At 32.9% G+C, this 17,219-nt stretch overlaps 1 non-coding gene across 1 annotated transcript; it reads left to right on the top strand.

Moving 5' to 3' along the window:
* The first annotated feature begins 15,170 nt into the window (after positions 1 to 15,170).
* LOC120267123 lies at positions 15,171 to 15,278 on the top strand. Its single transcript, XR_005538406.1, has one exon. It is a non-coding gene; the product is annotated as a small nucleolar RNA R71 (small nucleolar RNA).
* Positions 15,279 to 17,219: the final 1,941 nt, after the last annotated feature.

Raw genomic sequence — 17,219 nt, 5'->3', positions numbered from 1 at the left:
TCTATTGGAAACTCATGGTCGATGTTAAAGGTACTAGTTAGGTTTATTTTCTTGTGCTAAATTCTCAAACAAAAAAAATAAAATAAAAAATAAAAAATAAAAAAAAATATGAAAAGAAAGAACAAAATAGTTTTATTGTTTATTTGTGCTTGTAGGGTGGAAAGAGCTACCACCTATGTAGTATGAAGCTACTCTCATAAGTCGGATACTAGCTATGCCCTAATGAGAGAAAGAGCTATCTCATAGGATGAGTGAAAGCTACCACTCCAATAGAAAGAGCTACCACCTCGAAAGTGTGAAAGCCACCTTAGCGGCCGCTTTGGAAAGGGCTACCTTAGAGGATGTGTAAAGCTACTACCATTTTTGAAATTGCTGTCACTTTTGTAGATAAATAAGTCCCTTGAACTTAGAATTTTGAGGAGTATACCTTGGGTTGTTTTGAGTGAGTTCACACATGTAAACGATTTCGGGTTTGTTGTCCTTTTTTACCAAGTTTTTAGCTAGAGCTTTGATTTTTTGTTTTTAATGTTGAAATTTCCCTTACTTGTAGAATGCTCTCTTTGTATTCTTTGGTAAACCTAAGGTTAAGAACTTTCAATATTTTCTTCATTGATGCACAGAATGTTTAATATTTGCTTGAGGACGAGCAAAGGCTTAAGTGTGGGGCAGTTTGATAAGTGCTTGTGTGATATGAATGCGAAGCATTCTTTCCTTATGTTGAGCATTACTTTTCTCGGGTTTTTACACTAATATGTGTGTTTTTATGTTACTTTTATGCAAGTATGGTTGTAAGGCCGAGTATGAAGGAAATAGGCCAACGTGGATCACAATGCACCGATTTTGAAGGAAATCTTGCTAAGGTTCAAACGCGAAGACATAGGTCGATGTGAGATGCTAGAGTGTGTGCCAACCTCCTCGTATTCGAGTTGGCACATCCATTTGTAGGGGCACAAAGACAGTCACACTCGAGCATTCAGACTCATGCACATAGAACAAGAGTTTCACCAACGTGTACACCATTGAAGAAGCAAGTGATCCACGACGTGAACGTGTGCCCGTTTGCGTTACCCCGATGAAAGTATGGAATTGGGAAGCTATTCAGGATGAATATTGTAGCAGAGTACTGCAGCAACACTGTAGCATGTACTGTAGCAGCACTGTTCACAGCCGGCCGAGAAACCAGAGAAACAGAGAATACACACGGGCGTGTGGAAATTATCCACGCCCGTGTGGAAATTCTGTACGGGCGCGTGGAGCATCCACGCCCGTGTAGTCGCCCGATTCCAGCCCTATTTAAAGCTGAATCAGCCCCGATTTTTGTATTCCTTTCTCCATCTTTTCCCCAACTTGTGAGAGGGCTTCGACTAGGGTTTCGAGGGGTATTGGCTAGGCTTTTAGAGAGGTTCTATGGCTCCGACATCGCGTGTCATTTGGAAGAAGGTTATTGGGAGAGCTTTCGTCGGCACCGATCCAGCGAGGTGTATCCTAGGCCGGACAAAGGATCCTTTGCGACGAGTAGAGGACTCTCCACAAGACCATCGACACGACCAACGAGGGGGTTTCTTTATGGATTCATTGCTTTTACATTCTATTTCTTTGATTGTAATTAGCTCCATGGAGAGCTAAACCCCTAGTGGGTACTCGGGTATTGTGAACCCTAGGATGTATTTGTTTCTTTGAACCTCTTTATTATGCTTTCAATAAATTGATGTTTATTGTGAGTTCCAACCTTGAATGCTTCATTGTATGAACATTTCCCCTAGAGTGACACTAGGGTTGAGAGTTCTTGTTGGTAACCTTGTGAGTGAGTGACACACCACAAGCGTTAGACAAAGCTAGGTTGGAGAGGGTTGAGAGGGTGAGTCAAGAGGTACAGGAGCTACCTCCATTCCTCGAGTTCTTTGCGGCCATAATAGAGTGAATGGTTTAAGGGATGAACTTCCACTGGGGCTTAGTTGCACGTGCAGCGGAGTGAAGCGTTGAGGTGATCATAGTATCTAGGGCGCTATTGTGGTTAGGGACCTTTCAAATGGACCAAAGGGTTAGGTCTATAATTAGGAAGAGATTTATCACTTGGAATCCCTTGAGCTCATTGCAACTCTATGCGACTGCGAGGTGTTGAGATTGTTCGATTTCTCCTCCGGGACATGTATAGAGTTAGGCATAGTTGACCTTAGATTTGGGACTATGTAATAAAGGATTTCCACCACTCACCATTGCATTCATTAGGATGCATAATAGACTGTTCTTGTACTTGAAACATTTATCCTAGGCGGAGTATTATCCGGGCACCCCATCTCTATTGATTGCCGTACCCCCCTTCTTTACCTTTACTCTCTTTCTTCTTGCTTTTATTGTTGAGAATTGAATCATTATCACACTCCTTATCATTGATCTTTCACATAGCTAAGAATCGAATTAAGTATTTTTATTCCCTACTCCATGTGGATTCGATACCCGCTCACCCGGGATTATTACTTCGACAAACCCGTTCACTTGCGGGATATACGCAAGGGGACCTTGTCATGCCTCCTATTTTTGAATCAAAATCCTAATCCTCTATTTTCTTATAATAGTGTCACCTATTTTTCAATCAAAATCCTAATCCTATGTTTAATTTTTTGAATGCCCAAACATTTCCTATCTTTCAATCAAAACCCAAGTCCTATGTTTACTCTTCTTAATGGCTCCTATTTTTTAATCAAAACCCTAATCCTATGTTTTCTCTTGCAAATTTCTACTATTTCTTAATCAAAACCCTAATCCTATGTTTTCTATTCGAAATGTCTCACATTTTTCTATTTTGAATCAAAACTCTAATCCTATGTTTTCTTTATAGAATATCTCCTATTTTGCAAACAAAACATGAATCTTATTTTTTCTCCCCTATTCATCAATTTTTAATCAAAACCCTAATCCTATGTTTTCTTTTGGGAATATCGGTTAATCTTGAATCAAAAAAATAATCATATATTTTCCTTTCTTAATGTCACATATTTTTAAATCAACACTGTAATCCTATGTTTTTGTTTCGAATGCCTCTTACGTTTTAATCAAAACGCTTATCTTATGTTTTCTTTTGGGAATGTCTGGTTTTTTTTAATCAAAATAATAATCCTATGTTTTATTTTCGAAATGTCTCATATTTTTCAATCAAAACCCAAATACTATAATTTCTTTTCGGAATATCCACTATTTTTGAATTAAAACCATAATGCTATGTTTTTTTACACTAATGTCTCATATTTTGATTCAAAACCCTAATCTTATATTTTCTTTTGGGAATGTCTGCTATTTTTGAATAAAAAACCTGATCGGAATGTATAATATTTTTTATTTAAACCCATAATTCTATGTTTTCTTTTCGAATGTTTAATATTTTACAATCAAAACACTAACCTTTGTTTTCTTTTTGGTAATTTCTGGTATTTTTTTCAATCAAAAACCCTAATCCTATATTTTTCTTTTTGGAAAATATTTTTTTAAAAAAATATTATACATTAAGAAATTTTTGAAATGTCTCATATTTTTTTAGAAAAAAAGGAGACATTTCCAAAAAGTAAAACATTGTTAATTGTATCTATCAATCAAAAACTAGAATCCTATGTTTTTCTTTTTCAAAATGTCTCATTTGTTTGAATTAAAACCCTAGTCTTATGTTTTATTTTGGTAATGTCTCCTATTTTTCAATCAAAACACTAATTTTATGTTTTCTTTTAGAAATGTTTCCCATTTTTTAGTTAAAACCATAATCTTAATTTTTCTTTTAGGATATGCTATTATTTAATCAAGACCATAATAAAATATTTTCTTTAGGACATAATGCCTATTTTTAGGATTTTAATCAAAAAACTAATCCTACATTTTCTTCTAGTAATATCTCTTATTTTTTAATCAAAACCTATTTCTATGTTTTATTTTTAAATTGTCTGCTATTTAAAATCAAAACAATAATCCTATGTTTTCTTTTTGGAATCCTACTATACTTGAATCAAAATCATAATCCTATGTTTTCTTTTTGGAAGGTCTCCTATTTTGCAACTAAACCCAAATCTATTGGTTTCTTTTCACAATGCCTTTTATTTATCTGTTTTTTTAATAAAAACCCTAATCTATTTTTCTTTTTGTTATGCCTACAATATTCGAATAAAAAAATACTATATTTGAATAATAAAATGTCCCTTATTTTTTGGTTTTTATTAAATAAAGAAAAATAGGGGCCATTTCCAAAAGAAAAACATAGGATTTGGGTTTTAATTCAAACATAGGAATTACTCCTATTAGGATTAGGGTTTTGATTAAAAAATAGTAGATATTCCGAAAAAACATAACATTACCGATAAATAGGAGACATTAAGAATACATTTCTATTATTTGGGAATGAATAGTTGAAAACATTACTATAAGAAAGCATTGGATTAGGATTTTGATTAAAAATTAGCAGGGATTCGCAAAATAAAAGAAAATATAGGATTAGTTTTTTATTAAAAAATATTAATCAAAACAGAAATCCAATATTTTCTTTTTGGATTGCCTCATATTTTTTAATTAAAAACGCTAATCCTATGTTTTCTTTTCGTAATATCTCCTATTTTTCAATCAAAACACTAAATCTATGTTTTCTTTTAAAATGTTTCCTATTTATTAGTTTTCAATCAAAAACCTAATCCTATATTTTATTTTTAGAATATCTCCTATTTATCAATCAAAAACCTAATCTTGTGTTTTATTTTTGGAAGATCTCCTATTTTTCAATCAAAAGCCTAATCCTATTTTTTCTTTTTGTAATGGCTCTTATTTTTGAATCAAAATCCAAATCCTAAGTTTTCTTATTGAAATGTCCCCCTATTTTTTTGATTTTAATCAAAACCCTAATCCCATGTTTTATTATACTAATGTCTCCTATATTTCAATCAAAACCTTAATTTAGTGTTTTCTTTTCAAAATGTGTAATATCTTTCATTCAAAACCCTAATCCTATGTTTTTGTTTCAGAATTTATATTATTTTTTTAATAAAAACATTAATCATATGTTTTCCAACAGTAATGTCTCCCATTTTTCATTCAAAAACATAATCCTATGTTTTCTTAAAGCAATGTCACTTCTTTATCAATCAACCCATTCTTTAATAACCATTTGAACCCTGAATTAATTGCTCTATGACTCATACCAACAATTATCATGTGTTTTTTTTATAGTAATGTCTTCTATTTTTCAAACAAAACCCTAGTCCTATATTTTCTTTTTGGAATGCCTACTATATGTGAATCAAAAATCTTTATCCTATGTTTTTTTTTGGAATGTCTCCTATTTTGTAAGCAAACCCCGAAGCCTATATTTTCATTTCTTAATGACTCATGTTTTTAATCAAAACCCTATGCATAAGTTTTTTTTTCTTGGAATGCCTGCTATTTTTTAATCAAAACCCTAGTATTATGTTTTCTTTTATGAATGTCTGCTATTTTTTATTCAAAACCCTAAGCCTATGTTTTATTTTTAGAATGTCTTATATTTTTCAATCAAAACCTTAATTCTATATTTTCTTTTTAGAATACCTACTATATTTCAATAAAATCCCTAATCCTATGTTTCCTTTTCGGAATGTCTACTATTTTTGAATTAAAAAACTAATCCTATGTTTTCTTCTAGTAATGTCTTCTATTTTTCAATCAAAACTTTAATCATACGTTTACTTTTCGGATGCCTACCATATTTGAATCAAAACCCTAAAGTTATGTGTTCATTTCGGAGTGTCTCCTATTTTGCAAACAAAACTAGAATGCAATGTTTTATTTTCTTAATGTCTCCTATTTATAAGTTTTGAATCATAACCATACCCTATGTTTTCTTTTCTGAATGTCTCCTATTTTTTAATGAAAAACCTACCATTCTTTCATTTCAGAATGTCCATTATTTTTTAATGAAAACTCTAATCTTATGTTTTCTTTTAAAAATGTGTCCTATTTTTAAGATTTGAATCAGAACCCTAATATTTTGTTTTCTATTTGAAATGTTTCATTTTTTTGAATCAAAACCCTAATCCTATCCTTTGTCTTTGAAATGTCTGCTAATTACTAATCAAAACCATAAACCGATATTTTCTTTTTAGAATGTATCATATATTTCATTCAAAACCCAAATCCTCTATTTTTCTTTCTTAATGCCTCCTGTTTTTCAATCAAAACACTAATTCTATGTGTTCTTTTCGGAATGTCTACTATTTTTGAATCAAAACCCTAATCCAATGCGTTGTTATAGTAATGTCTCCTTTTTTTTAATCAAAATCATAATCGTTAGCTTTCTTTTCAGGATGCCTTCTATATTTGAATAAAAACCCTAATCCTATGTTTTCTTTTGGGTATGTTGACTATTTTTGAATCAAAACCCTAATCCTATGTATTTTAGAGTAACATCTCTTATTTTTTGTTCAAAACACTAGTTCTATGTATTCTTATATTAATGTCTCCTATTTTTCAATCACACTTCAATCCTATATTTGAATCCAAATGCTAATTCTATATTTTCTTATTAGAATGACTCCTATATCAAAACACTAATTCTATGTTTACCTTTTGGAATGTCTCCTATTTACCAATAAAAACAATAATTTAATGTTTTATTTTAGAAATGTCCCCTATTTTTTCGTTTTTAATCAATACCCTAATCCTATTTTTTATTATAGTAATGTCTTTTATTTTTCAATCAATATCCTAATCCTATAAAAATGTCTCATATTTTTCAATCAAAACCCTAATCCTATGTTAATTTACGGAATGTCTACTATGTCTCAATTAAAAACCTAATCCTATGTTTTCTTATAGTAATGTCACCCATTTTTCATTAAAAACTATAATGCTATGTTTTCTTACAGTAATATATCATATTTTTCAAACAAAACCCGAATCCTATGTTTCTTATACTAATGTCTACTATTTTTCAATCAAAATCGTAATCCTGTGTTTTTTTTCAGAATGCCAACTATATATGAATCAAAACCTCAATCCCATATTTTTCTTTTCCGAATGTCTCATATTTTTGAATTAAAACCATAATGGTATTTTTTTTCGCAATGCCTCATATTTTTCAATCAAAACACTAATTCTATATTTTATTTTCATAATGTTTCCTATTTATCAGTTTTCAATGAAAACCCTAATCCTATGTTTTATTTTCAGAATGTCTCCTATTTTCAATCAAAACCCTAATCCTATATTTTTCTTTTTCGAATGTCTCCTATTTTTAAATCAAAACCTAGTGCTATGTTTTCTTTTCGCAACGGCTCCTATTTTTAAAACAAAACCCTAATCCTGTGTATATTCTTTTTGTAATGTATGTTATTTTTAATCTAATCCTAATTCTATGTTTTCATTTAGAAATGTCCTCTATTTTTAGGTTTGAAATCAAAATGCTAATCCTATGTTTTCTAATATTAAAGTCTCCTATTTTTAAATGAAAATGCTAATCGTATTTTTTCTTTTCGGAATTTCTTATTTTTCTTAATAAAAAATCTAATCCTATTTCTCTTTTTGTAATGGCTCCCTTTTTTAATAAAAGTCCTAATCCTATGTTTTCTTTTCAAAAGGTCTCTAGTATTTCAATCTAAACCTGAATCCTATGTTTTCTTTTCTTAATTTTCCTATTTATCAGTTTTTATTCAAAAACCTAATCCTTTCTTTTCTTTTAGAAATGTCTACTATTTTTTAATCAAAACAATGAACCTATAATTTGTTTTTCATAATGTGTCATATTTTTCAATTAAAAGCCTAATCCTATGTTTTCTTTTCCTAAGAGCTCCAATTTTTTAATTGAAACACTAATCCTATGTTTATTTTCTCGAATGTCTCATTATTTTTGAATCAAAACAATAATCCTATCTTACAATGAAAACCCGAATATTAAGTTTTCCTTAATGTCTATTATTTTCAAATCAAAAACTTAATCCTTTCTTTATCTTTTCGGAATGTCTATTATTTTTAATCAAAAGCCTAATTCAAAGCTTTCTTTATCAGAGTGTATCATTTTTTGAATCAAAACTATAATCCTATCTTTTGTTTTGGGAATCTCTGCTAATTTTTAATCAAAACCTAATACTATATTTTCTTTTCGTAATGCCTCCAATTTTTGAATAAAAATTCTATCCTATATTTTGTTTTTGGAATGTCTCTGATCTATCAATCAAAACCCGAATCATACGTTTTCTTAATGTCTCGTATTTATCAGTTTTGATTCAAAAACCCTAATTCTTTCTTTTTTTCCCGGAATGTCTACTACTTTTGAATCAAAACAATAATCCTCTATTTTTTTGTAACGGCTCATATTTGTAAATCAGTACCCTAATCCTATGTTTGCTTTTACAAATGGCTCCTACTTTTGAATCAAAAAACTAATCCTACTTTTTCTTTTTAGAATGCCTACAATGTTTTATTCAAAACCCAAATCCTATGTTTTTTTTTCAGAATGCCTACTATTTTTTAATCAAAATCCTACTCTTAAGTTTTCATATAATAATGTGTGCTATTTTCAGTTTTGAATTAAAAGCTTAATCCTTGTTTTATCTTTGAAATGGCCACTATATTTGATTCAAAACCAATAATCCTATATTTTCTTTCTGCAATGTCTCCTATATTTCAATTAAAACCCGCATCATTTGTTTTCTTTTCTTATTTTCTCCTATTTATTAGTTTTGAATTAAAAGAATAACTTATGTTTTCTTTTCGGAATGTGTGCTATTTTTTCATTAAAAAATGTAATCATTTATTCTATTTTCTAAATGTTTGTTATTTTTTAATCGAACCCGTATTCCTATGTTTCTTCCTGAAATGTGGCCTACTTCTTAATTTTGAATCAAAACTCTAATCCTTTATTTTCTTTATGGAATGTCTCATATTTTTTTAGTCAAAACTGTAATCCTATTTTTTGTTATAGGAATCTCTGCTAATTTTTTAATCAAAACCTAAATCCTATGTTTTGTTTTTGGAATGGGCTCCTATTTTTGAATAAAAATCCGGATATAAAGTTTTCTTTTAGGAATGTCTCCTATCTTTTAATGAAAAGCCGAATCCTATGTTTTCTTTTATTTGTCTCCTATTTACTAGTTTTGATTCAAAAACCTAATCCTTTCTTTTCTTCTCTTAATATCTGCTATTTTTTAATCAAAACAATAATCCTAGGTTTTCTTTATGTAATGTCTCATATTTTCAATCAAAACACTAATTCGATGTTTTATTTTCATAATGATACCTATTTTTTTGCCCCGGAGTGCCTCCTATTTTTCAAACAAAAACCTAATCCTTTCTTTCTTTTTGTGATCTCTACTATTTTTGAATCAAAAAAAATAATATCATATTTTCTTTTCGGAATGTGTGATATTTTTATGGTTTGAATCAAGACATTAATCCTTCGTTTTCTTTTCAAAATATCTCATTTTTTTTAATCAAAACCCTAATCTTATGTATTCTTTTGGCAATATCCGCTATTTTTGATTCAAAACGAATAATCCTTAATTTATTTTTGAAATGCCTCATATATTTTCAATCAATATCCCTAATCCTATGTTTTCTTTTTGGAATGCTTCCTATTTTTCAATCAACACTCTAATCCTATGCTTTCTTTTGAGAATGCTACTATTTTTTAAGCAAAAACCTAATCCTATGTTTTTTAATAGTAATGTCTCTAATTTTCAATCAAAAACCTAGTGCTATATTTTCTTTTTGGAATGCCTAAAATATTTAAATCAAAACCCTAATCCTTTGTTTTCTTTTCAGAATGCCAACTATTTTTGAGTCCAAAACCTAATCCTATGTTTTCTTATAGTAGTGTGTCCTATTTTTAATTAAAAATTGTAATATTATGTTTTCCGATACTAATGTCTCCTAGTTTTCAATCAAAACAATAATCCTATATTTTTCTTTTCGGAATGCTTACTATATTTGAATGAAATCCCTAATCCTATGTTTTATTATCGGAATGCCTCCCTTTTTCAATCAATAGACTAATTCTTTGTTTTCTATTCGGAGATCTCCTACTTTTGAATAAAACCCCTAATCGTATGTTTTGTTTTGGAAAAGTCCCATATTTTTTTTAATCAAAACACATATCCAATGTTTTATTATAGTAATGTCACCTATTTTTCAATCAAAACCATAATCCTATGTCTCCATTTCGAAATGTCTCGTATTTTTCAATGAAAACCCTAATCCTATGTTTTCTTTTGGAATGCCTACTATTTTTGAATCAAAACACTAATCTTGAACTATCTTGTACTAATGTCTCTTATTTATCAATCAAAACACTAATCCTATCTTTTCTTATAGTAATGTCTTTTATTTATCAATCAAAATAATAATCCTATGTTTTCTTTTCAGAATGTCTACTATATTTGAATAGAAATCCTTATCCTATGTTTTTTATTTCCGAATGTCTACTATTTTGCAAACAAAACTGGAATCCTATGTTTTCTTTTGTGAATGTCTCATATTTTTTAATGGAAGCCCTAATCCTATTTTTTTTTGGAATGCGTGATATTTTTTAATAAAAACCCTAGTCCTATGTTTTATTTTCTAAATGTATGCTATTTTTCAGGTATGAATAAAATCTCTAATCCTTTATTCTAATTTTAATTAAAACCCTAATCCAAAGTTTTATTTTTTCAAACAAAAGCCTAGTCCTATGTTTTTCTTTCCGGGATGCCTCTTTTTTCAATCAAAACCCTACTGCCATGTGTTCTTTTCCGAATGTCTACTATTTTTCAATCAAAACACTAATTCTATGTTTTTTTATAGTAACATCTCCTATTTTTCATTCAAAACCATAATCCTATATTTTCTTATAGTAATGTCTCCTATTTTTCAATCAAAACCCTAATCCAATGTTTTCTTCTCAGAATGCCTACACCATTTGAATCAAAACTCTAATCCTTTGTTTTCTTTTCGGAATGTCTCTTATTTTGCAAACAAAACCCGAATGCTATGTTTTCTTTTCTTAAAGTATCATATTTTTTATTCAAAACTCTAATCCTAAGTTTTGTTTTTTTGGATGCTTCTTATTTTTTTTATCAAAACTTTAATCTTATGTTTTATTTTGGGAATATCTGCTATTTTTTATTCAAAAACCTATTCCTATGTTTTATTTTCGTAATGTCTCATACTTTTTAATCAAAACCATAATCCTATGTTTTCTTTTCAAAATGGCTACTATATTTTAATTTAACCATACTTTTTTCGGAATGTCTACTATTTTTTAATTTAACCATTAATCCTATGTTTTCGTATAGTATGATCTCCTATTTTAATTAAAACCCTAATCCTATCTGTTCTTTTCGGAATGTCTCCTATTATGAAAAGCAAAACCCAAATCCTATGTTTTTTTGTTCTTAATGTCTTTTATTTATCAGTATTGAATCAAACCCTAACCTATGTGGGAATGTCTCCTATTTTTTTCAATCAAAAAAACATAAACATCTTTTTGAATGTTTGCTATTTTTGAAACAAAACCCTAATCCTATGTTTTTTTTTCGGGATGTGTCCTATTTCTCAGGTTTGAATCAAAACCCTAATCTTTTTTTGTTGGGGAATTTTCGCTAATTTTTATCAAAAATCCCTAATCTAATCGAATGTCTCATTTTTTTAAATCAAAATACTAATCCTATGTATTATTTTCGGAAAGTCTATAATTTTTTAATCAAAATACTAATCTTATGTTTTCTTATAGTAATGTCTCCTATTCTTCAATCAAATCCCTAATGCTATGTTTCCTTTACGGAATGCCTACTATGTTATAATTAAAATCCTAATCCTTTTGTTTTCTTTTCTAATTCCCACTATATTTGAATCAAAACACTAAGCCTATGTTTTTCTTATAGTAATGTCTCCCATTTTTCAACCAAAGCCCTATTCCTATCTTTTATTTTAAAAATGTTTCATATTTTTTAAGAAAAACAATAATACTATGTTTACTTTACAGAATGTCTACTGTTTTTCAATCAAAATTATAATCCTATGTTTTCTTATAATAATATCTCCCATTTTTCATTCAAAACCCTAATTCTATTTTTTCCTATACTAATGTCTCTTATTTTCAATCAAAACCCCAATCATATGTTTTCAGATAGTAATGTCTCCTACTTTTCAATTAAAACCCTAATCCTATATTTTCGTTTAGGATATCATACAATATTTGAATTAAAAACCTTATTATATATATATATATTTGGAATGTCTCCTATTTTGCAAATGTAACCCGAACCCTATGTTTTTGATTAAAAACATAGGTTAGTCTTTCATTTTATTATTATTATTGTTCTTTTTTAATTAATAAGATAATAAAAATAAACTATGTATCAAGAAAAAGGGGAAGGGTTACAATATGATGACTTCAGATGAGGTCACCCATCCTAGTGTTACTCTCATCCAATCTTGCTTAACTTTGATGTTTTGATGGATTAAGTGCTTTATTGTTGGTATGATCGCACGTGACTGAACAACAAACATGTTGAAAAAAGAAAGGATTTGGCTTTTCATTGAAAAATAAGGGATATTTTTGGATGAAAACATAAGATTAGGGCTTTGATTAAAAAATAGCATGCATTCCGAAAAGAAAAAATAGGATTAGGGTTTTGATTTGCAAAAATATGAGACATTACTAAATCCAATGTATCCTTTTGCAAACAAAACCCGAATACTATATTTTCTTATAGTAATGTCTCCTATTTTTTGAAAAATTTGAGACACTGCTCTAAGAAAACATAGGATTAGAATTTTGATTTAAAAATAGCAGACATTCCGAAATGAAAATAAAGGATTAGATTATTCTATTTGAAAATTGGAGACATCCCAAAAACAAACTAAAGGATTGGGATGTTGATTCAAAATTGAAAAAATGGGGCACATTCCGAAAGAAAACATAGGATTAGGATTTTGATAAAAACATAGGAGAAATTCCAAAAAGAAAAACTTATGATTAGGGGTTTTTGATTCAAATATAGTAACAATTAAAAAGAAAAAAACATAGGGATTAGGGTTTTTGATTGAAAAATAGAGACACTACTATAAGAAAACATAGGATTAAATTTTTGATTAAAAAAATAGAAGACATTCTAAAAAAAATACTATTAGAGTTTTGATTGAAAAATATGAGACATTTCGAAAAAGAAACACAGGATTGATTATGGGTTTGATTAAAAAATAGCAAACATTCCTCAGACTAAATATAGGATTACAGATTTGATTAAAATATATTATGCATTCAGAAAAGATAATATAAAATTAGGGTTTATCAGCTTGCTTCTTTGACCTAGGTGCAATGATCTGCCAAATTTAAACAAAATTAGTCAAACAAGTGGATAAAACAATACTGCAGAAATCCACACGGGCGTGTGGAATTTTCGCACGCCTGTGTGGATTCACGGGGCATGAGAACCGCACGGCTAGGCATCAACAATCCAAAAATACAACTCAATAATATCTCTAACTTCGTTCTAAACATAAATCATTTTTCCAATTGAAGAAACGAAGCATTATTAACCAGATTAATCAATAGAAATCATGAATTGATGAAGAAGATGATGAAAAAGGATTTACCGACGAGGAGGAGTAAGGCAATGAAGAGCCGGCCGGAAAACTTCGCTATAATCCCACTAAAACGCGGCGCTATGGACTTGGAGAGTAGTGTGAGAGTGTTTTCAAGTGAAAAGGAGTTGTGAGGAGGGAGAGAAATCATCCTCTTTTAAACAGAACTCGCGACTTTTGACGCGTACGTGCATCCACGAGGGCGTGTGGAAATTCCCCGCGCCCGTGCCTCACTTCACAAAGCTCCACGAGGGCGTATGCGACCACTGTGTACTCTCGGGAAAAACTCTCACTGACTTAGAACGATCTCCCACTGGCGTGCGAAAAATATCCATGCCCGTTCGCCAGACCCACAGGGCCAGACGCACGCCTCGCGAGCTTCCCAGACATCCAAGAAAGATATCAAGTCTTCCACACGCCCGTATGGAAATTCACCACAGGCGTGGACATTCACAAGCCCAATTCACGAGGCGGCCGCGACGCCCTGTGTCTTCTGAGATGGAGGGGAGCAACCCTGCAGAGTTTCGCAGAGGCGTGCGAAATTATCCACGCCCTGTGTGGTTCACAAGGTCACTCCACGGTGAGTCCACGCCCTTGTGTGTTACTCGGAAAATCTGCCCAACTCTGCAGGAAGGCACCGCCCGTGTGGAAGTACCCGCATGAGTGCGTCAGTCGCATGGTCGTCCACAAGGACAGCCGCACGCCCCTGTGCCCTCTCTGGATGAGTTCACAGTACACATCCACGGGCGTGGGAAATTCCACACGCCCATGTGTTTTCTCTGGATGACTTAGAAAAACCTGCAGGCTCTGCAAAACTAGTCTGAACATGTCTACACACTCAGAGCCTGCCCTATTATGCAAAATTTACCAGATAAAAATACAAAATAGAACTCAGATGACCAAACTTCGCCAATTCTCAACAAAACACACAATGAATTCTTTTAAAAACCCACAATAAAATCACAGCACAAGCACTCAACAATTGAAACACCAACACTTAACAATTTACCAATTGAACAAATCTAGCCAAGTGCTTCTCCAAATCCATCATTCGGGTTTCCAAGCCTGAAATTCTGTTTTCCACTTGAGGGGCTTGTTGTTGTTGTTGGAACCCCGATGGCCCCATGGTCTTTTGTGGTCCTTGATTACTCCTTGAAAAGTTTGGGTGATTCTTCCAACCTGAATTGTAGGTGTTGCTGTATGGATTCCCTTGAGGTCTCATGCCATTACCTACAAAGTCAACATTCTCAACTAAAGAAACATCATCTATGACGATTTGGCAATCGGAGAGAGCATGTCCTCCACCACAACCGGTGCAATTGGTCACGGCCACAACTCTATTCGAAGCTATAAGATCTAGCTTCTTACTCAAACTTTCCACTTCGGCCGCCAATGAAGTTACGCATCAATTTCATGGAGACCGCCACCTTGTCCTTCTCCCTAAGCGTTCCACTCGGTAGCTATTTAACCCCATTTCTTCAATCAATTGACGTGCTTCATCGGGGGTTTTGCTACCTATGGTACCTCCTGCCGCCGCATCCAAGAGTTGCCTTGTACTCGGGTTCAAACTATTATAGAAGGTTTGAACAATAATCCACTCCGGGAATCCGTGTTGCGGACACTTCGCGAGGAGTTCCTTGAACCTTTCCCATGTCTCAGAATAGAGACTCCAATTCCAACTGCATAAAGGATGAGATCTCATTCCTAAGCTTTGCTGATTTTTCAGGGAGGGAAATAACAGGCTAGAAAAGCTTCTACCATCTCCTCCCATGTAGTGATTGATGCTCTAGGTAATGAGTGTAGCCATCGCTTCGCTTTTTCCCTTTAAGGAAAATGGGAAGGCTCTCAATTTGATGGCATCATCCGTCACACCATTTATCTTCACATGTCGACACCCTCGAGGAAGCTCTCACGTGATGCTTTTGATCCTCATCGCCAAACCGTTGAATTGTGCGGTATTGTAGCATATGGATGAATGCCGCCTTTTGAGCTGGAGAGTTCGAAAGTGTAATTGGGGCGCACAATACCGATTGATGTCCCCAACACTCAAGGTTTGGCATAATCGGATAGTGTTCGTTGTTGCTCATTTTGTTCGCCATTTTTCGGATCCTTCTACTTCCAAATCAGTTTGGATTAGAGCATTTTCGTTAGTGACGAGTTCTTTCCCTTTTCTTCTAAGTGTACGTTCAAGCTTAGGGACTCCTTCAATCAATATTGATGGATTCCCTCGGGTCATAACCTGGAGCTGCACTAAAAATAAGGAAAAAGAAAATCAGAACGATGATAAAATAAGAAGATATGAAATAGAATGTGTGGTGAAATAGCTAAGAAAACAAATTGCAAAAGTATCTCTAAATGCCTCAGCTCCCCGCAACGGCGCTCAAAAACTTGACAAAGGTCCCATTGCGTATATCCCGCAAGTGCACGGTTTGTCGAAGTAATAATCACCGGGTGAGCTTCACCTAGGATAATGCGCTTCAAGTGCAAGAACTCTCTATTATGCTTCCTAATCAATGCAATGGTGAGTCATGGAAATGCTTACATACATAGTCCCAAATCTATAGTCAACTATGCCTAACTCTATACATGTCCCGGAGGAGAAATCGAACAATCTCAACACCTCGACTCTGCATAGAGTTGCAATGAGCTCTAGGGATTCAAGTGATAAATCTCTTCCCTGGAATTTAGACCTAACCCTTTGGTCGAGCGGAAGGTCCCTAGCCACAATTAAGACCCTAGATACTGAGATCACGTCAGCGCTTCACTCCATTGCACGCGCAAGTAGGCCCTAGCGGAGGTTCATCCCTTAGACCATTCACTCTATTATGGCCGTAAAGAACTCGAGGAACGGAGGTAGAATCTATCATGTCGGAGGGGAAAGGGGACGCTCCTGTACATCTCGACTCACCATCTCAACCCTCTCCAACCTAGCTTTGTCTAACGCTCGTGGTGTGTCACTCACTCACAAGGTTACCAACAAGAACTCTCAACCCTAGTGTAACTCTAGGGAAAATGTTCATACAATCAAGCATTCAAGGTTGGAACTCACAATAAACATTAATTTATTGAAAGCATAATAAAGAAGTTCAATGAAGCGAGTACATCCTAGGGTTCACAATTACCCAAGTACCACTAGGGTTTAGCTCTCCATGGAGCTAAGTACAATCAAAGAAATCGAATGTAAAAAGCAATGAATCCATAAAGAAACCCCTCGATGGTCGTGTCGATGTCTTATGGAAAGTCCTCTCACGTCGTCCAGAGATTCCTTCATCCGGTATAGGATACGCATCGATCGAAGCTCCCCTACCAACCTTCTTCCTAATGGAATCACAATGTTGGAGCCATAGAACCTCTCCAAAAACCCTTGGCCAATACCTCTCGAAAACCCTAGTCAAGACCCTTTTTGCAAGTTGGGAAAAGATGGAGAAAAAGAATACCAAAAATCGAGGCTGAATCGGCTTTAAATAGGGTTGCAATCGGGCAACTCCACGGGCGTGGAGCGAGCACGCGCCCTGTGGGAATTTCACGCGTGCTTGCGGCAGTGTTGCTCTGGGTTGGTCTCACTACGCTCTTCGACACTGACAACTTCCCAATTCCATACTTTCATCGAGTACGCATAGCGGGCACACGTCACGCCGTGAATCACTTGCTTC

The sequence above is a fragment of the Dioscorea cayenensis genome, chromosome 1 (assembly GCF_009730915.1).
Source record: "Dioscorea cayenensis subsp. rotundata cultivar TDr96_F1 chromosome 1, TDr96_F1_v2_PseudoChromosome.rev07_lg8_w22 25.fasta, whole genome shotgun sequence".
Classification (NCBI taxonomy): domain Eukaryota; kingdom Viridiplantae; phylum Streptophyta; class Magnoliopsida; order Dioscoreales; family Dioscoreaceae; genus Dioscorea; species Dioscorea cayenensis.
Note: the sequence above shows the minus strand (reverse complement) of the source record. Positions and strands in the feature narration are given on the sequence as shown.